We start from the raw sequence: 14371 nt of genomic DNA, 5'->3' as shown, positions 1-14371 counted from the left end.
GTTGTTCAGATTAAATTCCTGACAGAAGATATGAATTCCCGTTGCTCCATATTATTGCCGATTCATCACGTTGTCAGACATTGTAAGTTACGCAATAGTATTTCACTGTGGCCTTTTAATTTCCTTGACTGCTGATGTGGTTGGGCATTTTTCCATATATTTATTGGTCATTTGGATTTTCTCTTTCCAGATTCTCTCTGGAGGAATTTGACCCACTTTGTTCACCTTCTCCAGTTTCCAGAAGGGTGAATACTTTCTCTGTCATGGAACAAGTGTCCATAAATGTCTGGATGTGTTTCTGGACTGTCTAATCCCTTCTATATCTCTCTCTTCCTGTACCAACACTTCTCTGTCTTGATTGATATAGTTTAGGACTTGCCTGGTGGGCCAGTGGTTAAGAATCTGCCTGCCAATGCAAGGGACACAGGTTTGATCCCTGGTCCGGGAAGATTCCACATGCTTTGGGGCGACTAAACCCAAGTGGCACAACTGCTGATACTGCATGCTAGGGCCCATGCTCTGTAACAAGAGGAGGCACTGCATGAGAAGCCCATGTACCACAGCCAGAGAGCGGCCCCTCTGCAACGAGAGAAAACCCGCGCGCAGCAAAGAAGACCCAGGGCAACCAAGAAGAAGTAAGTATGTTTTTAAAAAGCAATATTAAGTCATCCTAAATCACTTTGGTCGATTATCCTAAGACTGCAAGCATGAATTAACATTTTAAAATTTGTTAATATATTTTACATCAGCAAATGCAATGAGAAAAGCCATATGTATTGGTCTGTGAGGGTTGCCGTTATGGAATACCACAGACTGGGTGGCTTAAACAGGAGTACTTAATATTCCCACAGTTCTGAAGGCCAGAAGTCCCAGACCAGAGTGTGAGCAGGTGTGGCGTCTCTTGAGACCCCCCGCTCCTTGGCTTGCAGGTGCCCCATTCTCGCTGCTTCTTCAACATTATTTCTCAGTGCCTGTGCATCCTTGGTGTCTCTCTGTGGGTCCTAAGCTTCTCCTCTTATAAAGACTACCAGTCAGAGTAGATTAGGGCCCACCCAAATGGAAGCATCACTGGTCATCCTTTCTGGCAGCGCTTGTCAGTGTCAGCCTCCTCTCCTCAGCCCCGTCCTGGATGGCGGAGCTTTTGCGTGGTTTTTACATGTGAATGAAGCAAAAGAAAAAGGACTTCACCCCCACTCAGGCTGGCCTATCTCACCTGGAGTGCCTCTTCTCCTCCTTCCCTCCCATCCACAGCCCGGCTCCAACCTCATCCCTTTCAGGTGATCCTGGACCACAGCAATCTCAGCACCCTCTCCTAAACTCCTTGAAAGTTTCTTGTCTGCATTATTTCTTTACGTTTCACCATATATGTTTCCTGATGTCACGTCTTCTATTTTTTTTTTTTTTAAACTCAGGACTTTATTATCCCAAGTACAAAGGACAGGTCTTCACAAAACAAGGGGGCAAGATCTGATGGCAGGGCAGGGACCTCTACTTGAAAGCAATGAGTGGGTTTTGCGAGACCATGGTGACCGAGTCTTTGCACAGGAGCATCTTTGAGATGCAGTGGTCCTTGTTGACTGGCTTGGACTTCTTGCCACTCTTGGGGACCTGGGTCCACATCTCCTTCAAATTCTCCCACATGTGTTGAATGCCCTCACCCAGCCCAGGAGCGTTCTGTTGTTCCGGCGGTTGATGAGCCCTTGGGTGCTGTTCTTGACCAACTTTGTGAGAACGGAGAGTGGCCCCACATTCAGCTCCTCCTCCTCCCACTCCTGCAGCTCCTCCAGGGTCGTCTGCCTCCAGGGCTTGTTGAGGAGGCTCACGGTCACTACCATCTCCGCATTGCTTTGGCCTTTCGAAGAGAGAGCAAGGGAGAGCCCACGTCTTCTATTGTTAATTTAGCTGGTCATAATGATAGGTTTTCTGTGTTCATGAGGTAGTAGGTCTTTTCAGAGAAGAGACCAGATTCTTACACGGTCCACAATAAGTGTTCACAGTGGTTATACAATCAGTACTGCTTGAACATACGTATTGAAGGCATTCATAAATGAACCAATGGGTGAGTGACTGAAACATGAGGAGACTGTACACACCCTAGCTTTGGGGGTGCTTCTTGGCGATGGCTTGGTACTCAAGGCTGGAAACAGTGCCAGGACTCCTCGGAGCCCTGAGCACATGTAATTATTACCCAGTGGATGAGGTTTCTGCTCGAGCATCCATCTAGGGTTTGCTTTGCTAAGGAATTCGTCGTTGTCATTAACTCTACCTCCTTCCCAAGGGTAAATGGGATCCCTGACACCAGGATCCTCACGACCCTCGGCTTAGTGATTGAGCAGAGCTCCGTGTTTACTCAAATCCTGTCTCCGAGCAGCCAGTAGTGAGGCACTGATTAACAGCTCTTACTGTACATGGCAGCGGCCCTCAATCACTTCCACATGCCCTGACTTCATGTTCTATTGTTTCAGCCGCTAATTTTCAAAATCCCCTAGACAAGATCTCTGCTCCAAAACATGTGTTTGGAGCTGTTCCTTTCTGCTGTGCGCGCCTACAAAACTTACATGTGGTTTAATTCAAAAGCAGGGCGGAAAGGGAGACGTGTGCATAATTTTTCTCCCTCCTCTCCTCCTTTGAGTCCCGTTTCTGCCAAAGCCTTTGGCCAGGATCCAGAAATGGCACATTCAATAATACCCAATGTGTTGGGGTAATATTTCATAATTACATCGTTGTTGGGAAAATTGTTGCCTTGAGAGTAATTCCTACGCACAACAGAAAGTCGGAGGCCCACGTGCCCCTTCGCACTCCCCCCTTGCTAGCGGGGAGAGGGAGGCGAGGAGGCAGAAGAGAAGAAAGAAGGGAGAAGAGGAAGGAGAGAGGAATATGAAATTTGTCTATTTGGCTCTCGTAAGGGGACGCATTAGACAAGATTTATAACATGGTGAAGGATGAATATTAACAGCTTTTAGGAATCCCGCCAATTCTACGCTTGGAACTGATTTTCCTCAGAAGGTAAATTAAAAATAAAACCCACATCTAGGTTTCCAGAAGACGGAGGGGTAGATGATGCTGTGGACTGGAAACCTAGGAGACGGCCCATGTTCTGCCCACACTGCATTCACGAGCGAGCCACAGTGATGGCTGGTCAAACATGGTGCCCTCAGGAAGCCACTCTTTCCAGGCTCAGCCTCTGTCTGGAAGCTGGTTTCTGAGACTCCAAGGAAGCGGATGCACAGTTGGGAGGCCCAGAGGAAAGGCTCTGGGGCATGGAGGGGAGAAAGGCTGGTGGAATGCCATGTTAACCTGGGAGGTCTAGTTAAATGGTGATTTCTTAGCTGTGGCCTCCAGAGTCTGTATAGGCCAGGGCTGTCTCAAGAGCAGCTTCTCCCCAGGTTGTGTAGAAAACACTGGGGGGAGTGTTCAATCAGCCTGCAGTTTCCACAGCTTCCCATAAGGAGCTTCTTTGCACGTCTGTAGCTGATGTTTTTAGAAAAGGCTTGTGCAAACCTTCCCTCTAAATGCCTTTCATTTTAGATCTAAACTCTCGGTGTGAGGTGCCAGCCCAATCCCTGCAAAGATGTCATCACCCTGAAGAAGAGACCTCTGCTCAGGGCAGTCTCCTAGACGAGTGCTCCCCAAGGACCACTGCAGAGCCTGGCAATGAAGAGGTGACCACAATCCATGGCGTTTGGCCTCAGAGGTCACTGATGGGTATTCTCGAGCACTGACTTGAATTGGTGACAGCAGCCCATGAGCTTGTCTTCCTGACATTTCCAAGCAATTTGGGATGGATCATTCATGTCGCTTTAGCCAAGAGGAGGTTTCAGTTACGGCCCAAGATGTCATTGATTAAGAACATAACAAGTAAAGATCATATTGAAAGCACTATACCCCAAACTACCATCATCAGAGGCCAATCTTCCAAAACAAAGCAAAGTCAAACCTCCAAACAAAATTAGCCACCATCTACCAGGCAGCATCTCCTGGTACCCTCTGAGGATCTCTGCTTCTCACAGCATCACCACCCAATTGGATGGTAAATTCCAAGAAGGCAGGTGTCCTGGCCAGTCTTGCTCTTTATTGAATTCCCAGCACCTAGTACTGGAATATAACAGTCCCTTAAAAAATTGCACATTAAAAATAATTAATTAGAAAAGAAACCAGTGGGCCTAGAGACTGTCACCCTGAGTGAAGTAAGTCAGACAGAGAAAGAGAAATATCATGATATCTCTTATACATGCAGTCTAAAAAGAAATGATACAAACGATCTTATATTTACAAAACAGAAACAGACTCACAGAGAATGAACTTTTGGTTGCTGGGGGAAGAATGTGAGGAAGGGATAGTCAGGGACTTTGGGATGGACTTGCACACTTTGCTATATTTAAAATGGATAATCAACAAGGACCTACTGAATAGCACAGGGAATTCTGCTCAGCATTATGTGGCAGTCGGGTTGGGTGGGGAGTGTGGAGGGAAAACAGATACATATTACGTATGGCTGGGTCCCTTTGCTGCCCACCTGAAACTGTCACCATTCTGTTAATTGGCTACACTCCAATATAAAATAAAAAGTTTTTTTTTTTTTTTTTAAAGAAAAGAAACCGAACAAGCAAACAAAACCAACACAATCAGGGACTAAGATCTGAAGGGCCATGTCTAACTTCATTTAAAGAACAGTCTGGAGACAGGCTGGGCTTTCCTGGTGGCTCAGATGGTACAGAATCCACCTGCAATGGGATTCAATCCCAGAGTCAGGAAGATCCCCTGGAGAAGGAAATAGCAACCCACTCCAGTACTCTGGCCTGGGAAATCCCATGGACAGAGGAGCCAGAGGGCTACAGGCCACCGGGTTGCAAAGAGTCGGGCATGATTGAGCGACTGAACGACAGGAAAGGAGCCGGGTTAAGTATCGCTCTGCTCTGCTTGTGTGTAACTTGCCCTTAGGTCTATGTGTGGGTGGGATGATCTGTGTCCCCCTCCAACCTGAGAATATTTCTAAACATTAACATCATTAACCTTCACTAACCTTAGCTGTTTCAGATGATTCTTGGAGCAACAGATAAATAATTCTCAGTCACTCAGCCCCAACTGGTGGTACATCATGGAAGAAGTGATGCAAACTTATTTTTATAAAGTTTTACACTTGGGGGGCCCTTGCAGGTACAAATTTGAAGTGAGTCTTCTGTTGGGCCAGAGCCATGGACCAAATGATTTGGCCTCCATTTTCTGAATTCTCGATATCCGTCGTTTCTGACGGTGAGGAGCTTGGGTCTCCTTTGGGGAGGATGGAGCCACCTACCCCACCCCAGGCCTGGAGCTTCCCTAATAAGAACCAGATGGTAGGTTTGGATTGATCCAATTTACAAAGCATACAGCTGGGGCTTTCAGCAACCCCTTCTTGCATCTCACCAAACTCATGAAAACTGGCTTGCCGTCTGAGACCGTGCCTCATCCGAAGCTTGGATGAAGTGCATGTCCCCTCTGCATTCTGTGTTGCCACCCCCACCATGACAGACTGAGAATCCAACAGGTTTGGGCTGGGAGCAGAGCATTTAGAGTCAGTCATACAACGGGCTTCTGAGTTGGGTACCAAGCCAAACATGGCCTGATTTACAGGAACTTGGGTCCCCCTCCCCCTCGTCAAGCACGCCCACTCCCTGTAATTGACCTGGCTGGAATTCTTGCCACAGAGATTACAAAACTGGGAGCAATTAGCTGGAGATATTCATAGGTTCTGTCATGTACAGTATTTGTAACAAAGCCTTCGATTGAATTCCAAATGGAGAATTTTTATTCCTGGAGCCAAAGAAGACTTTGTTCAAGGGTTTACATCACGAAACTATTTTTAGAGTCCAAGTCTGTTCTGGCTGGAGGAACCAATGTTCCCTGTCCTTTCCTGGATCCCTGGTGCCAACACCCTTCCCCATCAGTTCTTTTTATTCCCCAGAGCTGGGCACGTGGCTGGACATGACCGGGGAAGGAGGAAGGCTTCAAGGGGGTCAGCTCGGGGTGGGTAGCTGTCTCTGGCGGACTTTGGAGGGATGGGGACCAGGATCATCTCAAGACCCTGCCTAAAATTGTTGAAAGCTCCTGGAAACCATGGTTGAGAGTTTAGAAAGCCTGGAGGTGGTCGTCTGTCCTCTCCTGTCAAGACAGAGCAGGAGACATTGATTTTGTATCAAGAAAAGTTCTTATAATTTCCCAGCATCCTTCCAGAGACCCCTCCCCTCTCTGGGCAGAGCCTGTTATAGGAGCAAAGATCTGAGTACAAGAGGTTGTTTAGTCGCTCAGTCATGTCTAACTCTTTGCAACCCCATGGACCGAGGCACGCCAGGCTTCCCTGTTCTTCACTATCTCCAGCCCGCAAACCTAACAGAAGTCCTGTTCCTGCTATTTATGTTTGTGTATTTCGTACTTTTCACAGCGGTTTTATCCATCTCTCTTAATGTGATGTCTAACTACTATAAGTGGAACTTGGGATTCTAACTGTTAGGGCAGTTGGGGCAGGGGCCATGGGGCGGGAAACCACGAGTGTTATACACAACAGGAATCCATAGGCAGACAACGGAAGCAGGGACCTTCAGACTGACAGGAAGCCGCACCTTTTGGTTGATAAGGGTTCCCGGGGTGGACGGAGAAAGGTCGGGAAAGGCAGGCATCTCCTGAGTCTGAGTGTAACCTACTGTGCCCTGTGCTCTCATTATAAGATTAGCCTTCCAGATAAGAAGCGCCCATGACGCACTTTGACACATCTGATCTAAGCTAAATAGGGACAAACTTGCTCCTCCCCTCAGGAAAATGCAGCTGGGATGAAAATCAGGGAAGTTGACCCCCAGACCCCTTCCCCAGTGAATATTCTGCCCTTTCATTTGTACATTCCTCATAAGCCGCTTGCCAAAGGGCCCTGGGGCAGCAGCTCTTCCCCTGTCCGCCCGCTGTCCCTCAGAGCAAGCTGTGATGTGCTAAGTTGCTCAGTCGTGTCTGACTCTTTGCGACTCCGTGGACCATAGCCCGCCAGGCTCCTCTGTCCATGGGGATTCTCCAGGCAAAAATACTGGAGTGGGTTGCCACGCCCTCCTCCAGGGGATCTTCCCAACCCAGGGATCCAACCCAGGTCTCCCACATTGCAGGCGGATTCTTTCCTCTCTGAGCCACCAGGGAAGTTCTTGCTTAAATAAACATTCACTGTACTTTCTTAGGGCTTCCCCTGGTGGCTCAGACGGTAAAGAATCTGCCTGAGATGCAGGAGACCTGGGTTCCCTCCCTGGGTCAGAAGATCCCCTGGAGAAGGGAATGGCTATCCATTCCAGTATTCTTGCCTGGAGAATTCCATGGACAGAGGAGTGTGGCAGGCTACAGTCCATGGGGTCGCAAGGAAACGGACACGACTGAGCAGCTAACACTTTACTTTCTTAACCTCTCTGCTTGTCTCCACATTCTTTCTCAACCAATAAAGAGCCTTCAATTCACCGGCAGCGTGATAAATGATGGAGGACCTGAGGACCAGACCAGAGAAGTCATCTTCAAAGATCATTTAATGGGATAGCAGCTCAAGTCTCTCAACTCCTATTTCAGAAGTTTTTCCTGTAAACTGTGTAAGTCAGTTCAGCTGGGGAAGAGGTTTCTAGGAAGAGACTGTCCAGAGGGGAGACGTGTCCCTGCCTGACCCTCCTTGGAGCCTGCTGAACTGGGTCACGTCCTTCAAGCATGCTGGCTGTCTTCATTGCTGCCAGACTCGGGGGGCTTGGTTCCTGGGGTGAGAAGTGTTTCCCACTTCTCCCTTCCTCATGGGACCCCTCCGCTTCACGGAGCACCGGGTTGCGACTAGTTAAGTTAGCCCTGACACCCAGTGGTGACCAGGCTGGGTGACCCCAGACCGTGCAGAGCTAAAGGCGCCTCCTCCAGAGAAACGCAGCTCCGCAGCTGGGCACAGCACTCGGGAAGGATCCCTGACAGCAGCCCGCCTCCCTCCCTGTTCCCTGGGTCAGGGAAGATGACCTTAACCCTAACAGAAAGAGGAGATCAGAGTGGATGCCAGGCTTCCCCCCATCAGGCAGGGAGTCAGGGAAATCACCTCTGGGGGTGATGGGGGGAGGCGCATCCCCCTCCCCCCATACAGTGCTGGCCATACCGCCTGACTCAGGAATCCATCCCCTCTTGTTTTCCAGGCTGTGGGGGCCTTTGGAAGGAATGAGCAGGATTTCCCACTTCCCCGCAGGGGCAGCGGGGCTCTGTGTTCGAGGGAGCTGGACTTCCGTCACCCCAAGGGTGAAGCAAGTACAGGCTTGTGCAGGGGAGGAGCTGGCCGATCCCACTGGGGGTTTCTCAGGTTGAAGGGCAGGAGGGACCCGTCCCCAGGAAGGGTGCCCAGAGGGGATGGATGGGGAGATCCTGGCCCCCTGAGGGGTGGGGACCTGTGCTCTGCGGACACCCAGTGACCGGAGGTCCGGGACCCAGGATGGAATGCATGTGGAGAAATCTGGGGTGAACAGGAAGTGCCACGTCTGTAAGAGCTTTGAAGAGTTCTCCAGGCTCCCTGATAGGCTTGGAGGGAGAGGCCAGGAGAAGCAGAGCCTGAGTCTCAGAAGGGACTGGGCGGGCTTGGACCTCAAGCATCAACGCAGGGAAGGCAGTGCTGAGGCGGGAGAGCCTTCCTCACTTCCGGGATGCTGTGAATGCCAGAATGTTTTTTTAATGATCTGAAAGGAATTGAAACTGACTTAGAAGGTTGAGGGAGGTCGAAGTTCGCTTAGAGAAATAAAGCAACGGGCTGTTTCTTGAGCCCATGATTTGTAGAGTAAATTTATACTGTGTACTAGTCCCGAGAGAAGCGTGTGTTCACCTCCGAGTCAGCCCACAGCTCCTCTGGGCCACCATCACCAGGACACACTTCAAGGTCAGCCTTTTGTCTTTATGTGCCCTTTACCCAGCATTTGGGGCTTCGCTGGTGGCTCAGATGGTAAAGAATCTGCCTGCAATGTGGGAGACCTGGGTTCAGTCCCTGGGTCAGGAAGATCCCCTGGAGAAGGGAGTGGCAACCCACTCCAGTATTCCTGCCTGGGAAATCCCATGGACAGAGGAACCTGGCAGGATACAGTCCATGGGGTTGCAAAAAGTCAAACATGACTGAGCAACCAACACTTTCCCAACATAACACAGGCAGATGATCTTTCTGGAAAGTACTTTTTTTCCCCCAAAGCAACCACATACATTTTTTTTTTCACTAAAAATTTTTATACAATTTTTAAAGGTTTCACTCAATTGCAATTATTACGAAGTATTGGTTGTGTTCCCTGAGTTGTACAATATATCGTTTAGCCCCACTGGTTTCTACCTTCCCCTCATCAACTCCTATATTCCCTTTCCCCCTCCCCACTGGTCTGTTCTCTTTCTGAGTCTATATCTTTTTTTGTTATATTCACTAGTTTGTCATATTTTTCAGATTGCACATATAAGTAATATCATACAGTTATTTGTCTTTCTCTGATTTATTTCACCAGCATAATACCCTCCAAGTCCATCCTTGGTGCTGCAAATGACAGCATTTTGTTCTTTTTATTGGCTGAGTAGTATTCTACCATAGATGCATATACCACATCTTCTTTATCCATTCATCTGTATGCAGACATTTAGGTTGCTTCCATATCTTGGCAACTGTAAATATTGCAAAGCAAACACATTTTAAAGAGTTTTCATCTGATTTCATTTGCGAAATATTCGTGGGACTGTAAAAAAGCTCACAGACGGATTTGCTTCTATTTCTTGAGGTCTGTCTTGACTTCTGGGAAATCTACTGGTTCCTCTGTTCACCCAAGACCTGGAGACTATGTCCTGGGCTTCCTGAGTCTGAGATGCTCCAGAATAGTAAGAGAGTGGTAGGGCAAAAAAGTGGAGAATGAGACTCGTGCCTCTGAAAGTGCGAGGGGGCAGGGGCTGGTAAGGCAGCCCTTCTGAGAACAATGCCTGTAAATGTTCTGTCTCACCTCCGAGTCTTTCTGTGCAAATTTTCTGGGCTCCCATGTAACCTTGCACCTCAACTGATGGGCAGGGGTCCTGCTTCTGCTTTTTCTTGAGTAGCAGAGGAGGCTATACTGTGACCTTGATTCTCAGACCTTAACACCATCTCTGATAGAAAATGTGGTCAGGGACTTTCCTGGTGGTCCAGGGGTTAAGACTTCATGCTCTAAATGCAGGGGGCCTGGGTTCAATCCCTGATCTGGGAACTAAGATCCCACATGCTGTACAGTGTGGCCAAATAAATTATGAAAAAAAGAAAAGAAAAGAAAATGTGGTCAAAGAAGACACTATTCTTTCCCCAAGGTGAAGGAAGGCTGCCATAGATCCAAAGCATTGCTACGCCAGACCCTCCTTCTCTTGCTAAACCTGGAATTGATTCTGAGGATGCTTTTCAACCTGCAATAGAAGTATTTCCAGTTCTAAGTTCTGATGTGAGCTGTTTCAAATATCTGTCCTTATCCTGAATGAAACTCAAACCAGTGTAACATCGGGCTCAGTTCAACCATCCCTATTTTTCATTTTGAGTCTCTGATACAGAGAAATGGAAGACCCTCTTTGAATTCTCTTTTCTGTGGTAGCACCGATCTCCCCCTTACTCACCCACCAGAAAAGCATGAAGGGTCTGGAGCAGACTCTGGAGCAGAGCAAAAAATGCCCACATCTACTTCTGCAAAGCCTCCCCGGGGTGCTAGATCCCCTCAGTCCCCTCTCCACCAAAAGGCAGCATTCCTGAGCTGCCCACATGGGCTTGTGGGCCCTGGCCAGCTCTGCCCGCCTAGGACTGGCTGTCTTTGTCATCCACACTTTGGGAATTAACGTTTGGAATTCTTCCATCTCGCTCCTCCATCTGTTGACCAGAGCCTGGCTGATGGAGAGGCTCTGATGGAGGCTCGCTTCTCTCCCAAGTACCATGCAAGGCACTCTGAGGATCCATCAGCCCAGAGTTCTCTCCTTTTAGTGCCCCCGAGCCAGCTGGCTGCATCTCCTTCCTTGGCTGCAGTTGCTTGCGGGCTCTTGGGGTCTGCTGGCCATGACCTTCAGAGCCTGAGTTCCAGCCAAGCCTCTGTTCTTTTTCAGTTTTCTCCTTGGCTCTTTCCCGTTTCCCTGAGCACTGCCCACTTTCTTCTTTGGCCCTTCCATCCAGGCAAGGTTCCTATTCTTTTCCAGACAAAGAGAGTCATCATGAGCAACAGGATCCCGGAATAAAGTAGAGGGAAAGTGGCTTGAGTCCAGGAAAGCCCAGAAGCTTCAGAAGTGCTGTCAAGAGCATTGTTACTGCCGGGCTGGCTGTGTTGGTTGGACAATGAGGTTGGACAATGCTAAACAGTGCGTGGGGCTCAAAGATTAGCAGAAAGAAACCACAGCAAGAAACTGGGAAATATGGATCTGGTCATGGTTACTTTCAGATGATGTATTAAAGTGTTGAAATCTCCCTCTAGAGCAAGGATCTCCAGTGCCTGGGCCACTAACAGGTCCTAGCCTGTAGTCTGTTAGGAACTGTCTTCACAGCAGGAGGTGAGTGGTGGGCAAGCGAGTGAAGCTTCATCTGTATTTACAGCCGCTCCCCATCGCTCACAGTACCGCCTGAGCTCTGCCTTCTGTCAGATGAGCTGCAACATCCGCTTGCAGAGGAGCTCGAACCCTACCGTGCACTGCACGGGTGAGGGATCCAGATTTCATGCTTTTTAAGAGAATCATCCCCAAACCATCCTCCCCCCAACTCTGATCTATGGGAAAATTTCACCTTTCACCAAACCGGTCCCTGGTACCAAAAAGGTTGGGGTCCTCTGCTCTAGACTAAAGAAGCAATGGGGAATAATCCACAGAAAGTCAAGCCTCTGTGAATACTGACTCATCTTAATTGCTCAGCTTTTGAAAGGTGAGGTAAGGGATATGGGGACCTCTTGCCCTGGCCTTAATTCTTTCTCCTGGGCTGAACACCAGGTCTGGGAGCTTTGGGAGACATAAAAGGAAGAGGATGTTGGGCATAGCCAGATACATGCCTCAGTTATTAGGAAAGGATTCCCAAAGTGGGGGGGGGGGAACCCAAAAATAGCCTAAGAGATTCCATGACATGTGAAAAGCCAACTAATAGTTGGGAATAATAGCAATGAAGAGAACAAGAAAAGTCATCAAAGAAACTGCATAACCACCATGAAGCTTGCTAATTAGCTCAGATTTTACAAGTGGTCATGCAAAAGATGGAAGGAAAAAGCACACGAGTTGGCCAATCCACATGAAATATGTCAGAGAGATTCAAGATCACAGCGAGCAGTGGATTGTGAAACGCGCCAAACAACAAGATGGACTATTTGGAGTAAAGACATGACAACTAGATGAAGCCAATAATTGGGAAAGATTGTGTAATGGCTGAAGAACACAGCCTCTCGTTGGAGGAGCCAAAAGAACTTTCAAGATCCACTTGTCTCTGGTAGAGGCTCTCTTCTCACACTTATGTTTAACTTATTTACAAACAGAGCCCCATGCCCACTATTTCCCCCACTCTTAGCTTGTAATTATGATCCACTTACATACTGAATTTCCCAACCTTCTTTGCAGTGTAGGGGCCTTGCAGCTTGTCATGGGACGGAGGGATATGAGCAGAATGAGGTGTGACGTCTTTAAGTGTCATCTCCTTAAAGAGCAAAGCCTGACTCTTCTGTCTCTCCTTTCTGTCACTGTAAATCCAGAGGTGGAAGCATGTACGACCACAGGAGAGAGGGCCCACTAGCTGGGCTTTCTGACCTTTTAATTAGAGCTGATTTACTACCCTGAACCGTGGCTTCCCTAGTAGCTCAGACAGTCAAGCATCTGCCTGCAATGGAGGAGACCCAGGTTTGATCCCTGGGTCAGGAAGATCGCCTGGAGAAGGAAATGGCAACCCACTTCAGTATTCTTGCCTGGAGAATTTCATGGACAGAGGAGCTTGGTGGGCTATAGACCACGGGGTCGCAAAGAGTTGGACACGACTGAGCAACTAACACACACACACACACACAGTACTCTGAACTATGTAAGTTTAGATTTTATGAGAAAGAGACATAGACTTTCAACTTATATAAGTCATTGTATTTGGGAGTGTTTTGTTACACCACTTAGCCTGATAAGCCTAAATGAACACAGAATCTAATCATCTCATTGTGTAGAAGAGGCAAAGAGACCCTGGGAGTTCAAGTGCTGACACACAGCCATCACAGTCCCTGTGGGGCTGGTGCTCTGTTGGGAAGTAAGAGTGAGTGGCATGGGGAGATGGGAAAAGTAAATTTGTTTCTGAGTGTGACAGCCAACTTTTGTGCAAAACACCTAACGTACACTAAGATTTCAAGTCAAGAGACTTGGAGAACCAGAACTCTGGATTTTCAAGTACTTGCAAGTTGAGCTCCTTGCTTTCGTTCTCTGACTCTTTGTCCCAATACACACACACACCCCCCCCACATTCCACAAACACACACCACACACACATCACATCACACACACACACTATCCCTGCCACATTTAATTCATCTGTAGATACATGAGAATATGATCATTGCATGAAGTCCGTGAGTTTTGGAGCTGTTTGTGATGCAGCATTTTTGGGGCAATAGACAACTTTGAAAATTGCATAAATAGTGAATGGATTCTAACTGTGATACTAGTCATTAGCAAGAAATAAAAATGTATATAAGAGAACAACTTGACCTCATCTGGACAAGCCAGGAAGGTTTTTCTGAAGAAGGAATATATAAGTTGAGACCAAAAGCTCAAGTTGGAACTGACCAAATGAAGTGATATTGGACTGAAAGAAAGGACATTCTAGACAGAGGGAACAACAGGTGTGAGGTCCTGAGGCTGGAGATGTTTAGCGTCTTTAAATGATGGAATGAAGGCGTTGTGCCTAAACTTAGGGGTGGAGGGGAAGAAGCAGCTGTGATGAAGATGAAGATGTGGCAGGCACTCACCCGCGAGGTGCTTGGGAACCAGATAATGCATTTTCTTCTTCTTCTTCTTCTTTTTTTTTTTTTTTTTTTTTTTGCTTTGTTTACTAGACCTTGGGACTTTGTAAGGAGCTTTAAAATAGAGAATGACAATCAGATTTCAACCTGGTGTCAAGAATGGATGCCAGTAGAGAATGAGTGAGAAGAGCTGACTCATTTGAAAAGACCCTGATGCTGGGAAAGATTGAAGGTGGGAGGAGAAGGGGATGACAGAGGATGAGATGGTTGGATGGCATCACTGACTCAATGGACATGAGTTTGAGTAAACTCTGGGAGTTGGTGATGGACAGGGAGGCCTTGCATGCTATGGTCTATGGGGTCGCAAAGAGTCAGACACGACTGAGTGACTGAACTGAACTGAGAGAATGAGTGGTATTGGG

General features: G+C 47.9%; 1 pseudogene; it reads right to left on the bottom strand.

The window, feature by feature from the left end:
- Positions 1 to 1488: 1488 nt before the first annotated feature.
- LOC133050549 (small nuclear ribonucleoprotein Sm D2-like) lies at positions 1489 to 1835 on the bottom strand (annotated as a pseudogene).
- Positions 1836 to 14371: the final 12536 nt, after the last annotated feature.

This window comes from Dama dama, chromosome 32, assembly GCF_033118175.1.
Source record: "Dama dama isolate Ldn47 chromosome 32, ASM3311817v1, whole genome shotgun sequence".
Taxonomy (NCBI): domain Eukaryota; kingdom Metazoa; phylum Chordata; class Mammalia; order Artiodactyla; family Cervidae; genus Dama; species Dama dama.
Note: the sequence above shows the minus strand (reverse complement) of the source record. Positions and strands in the feature narration are given on the sequence as shown.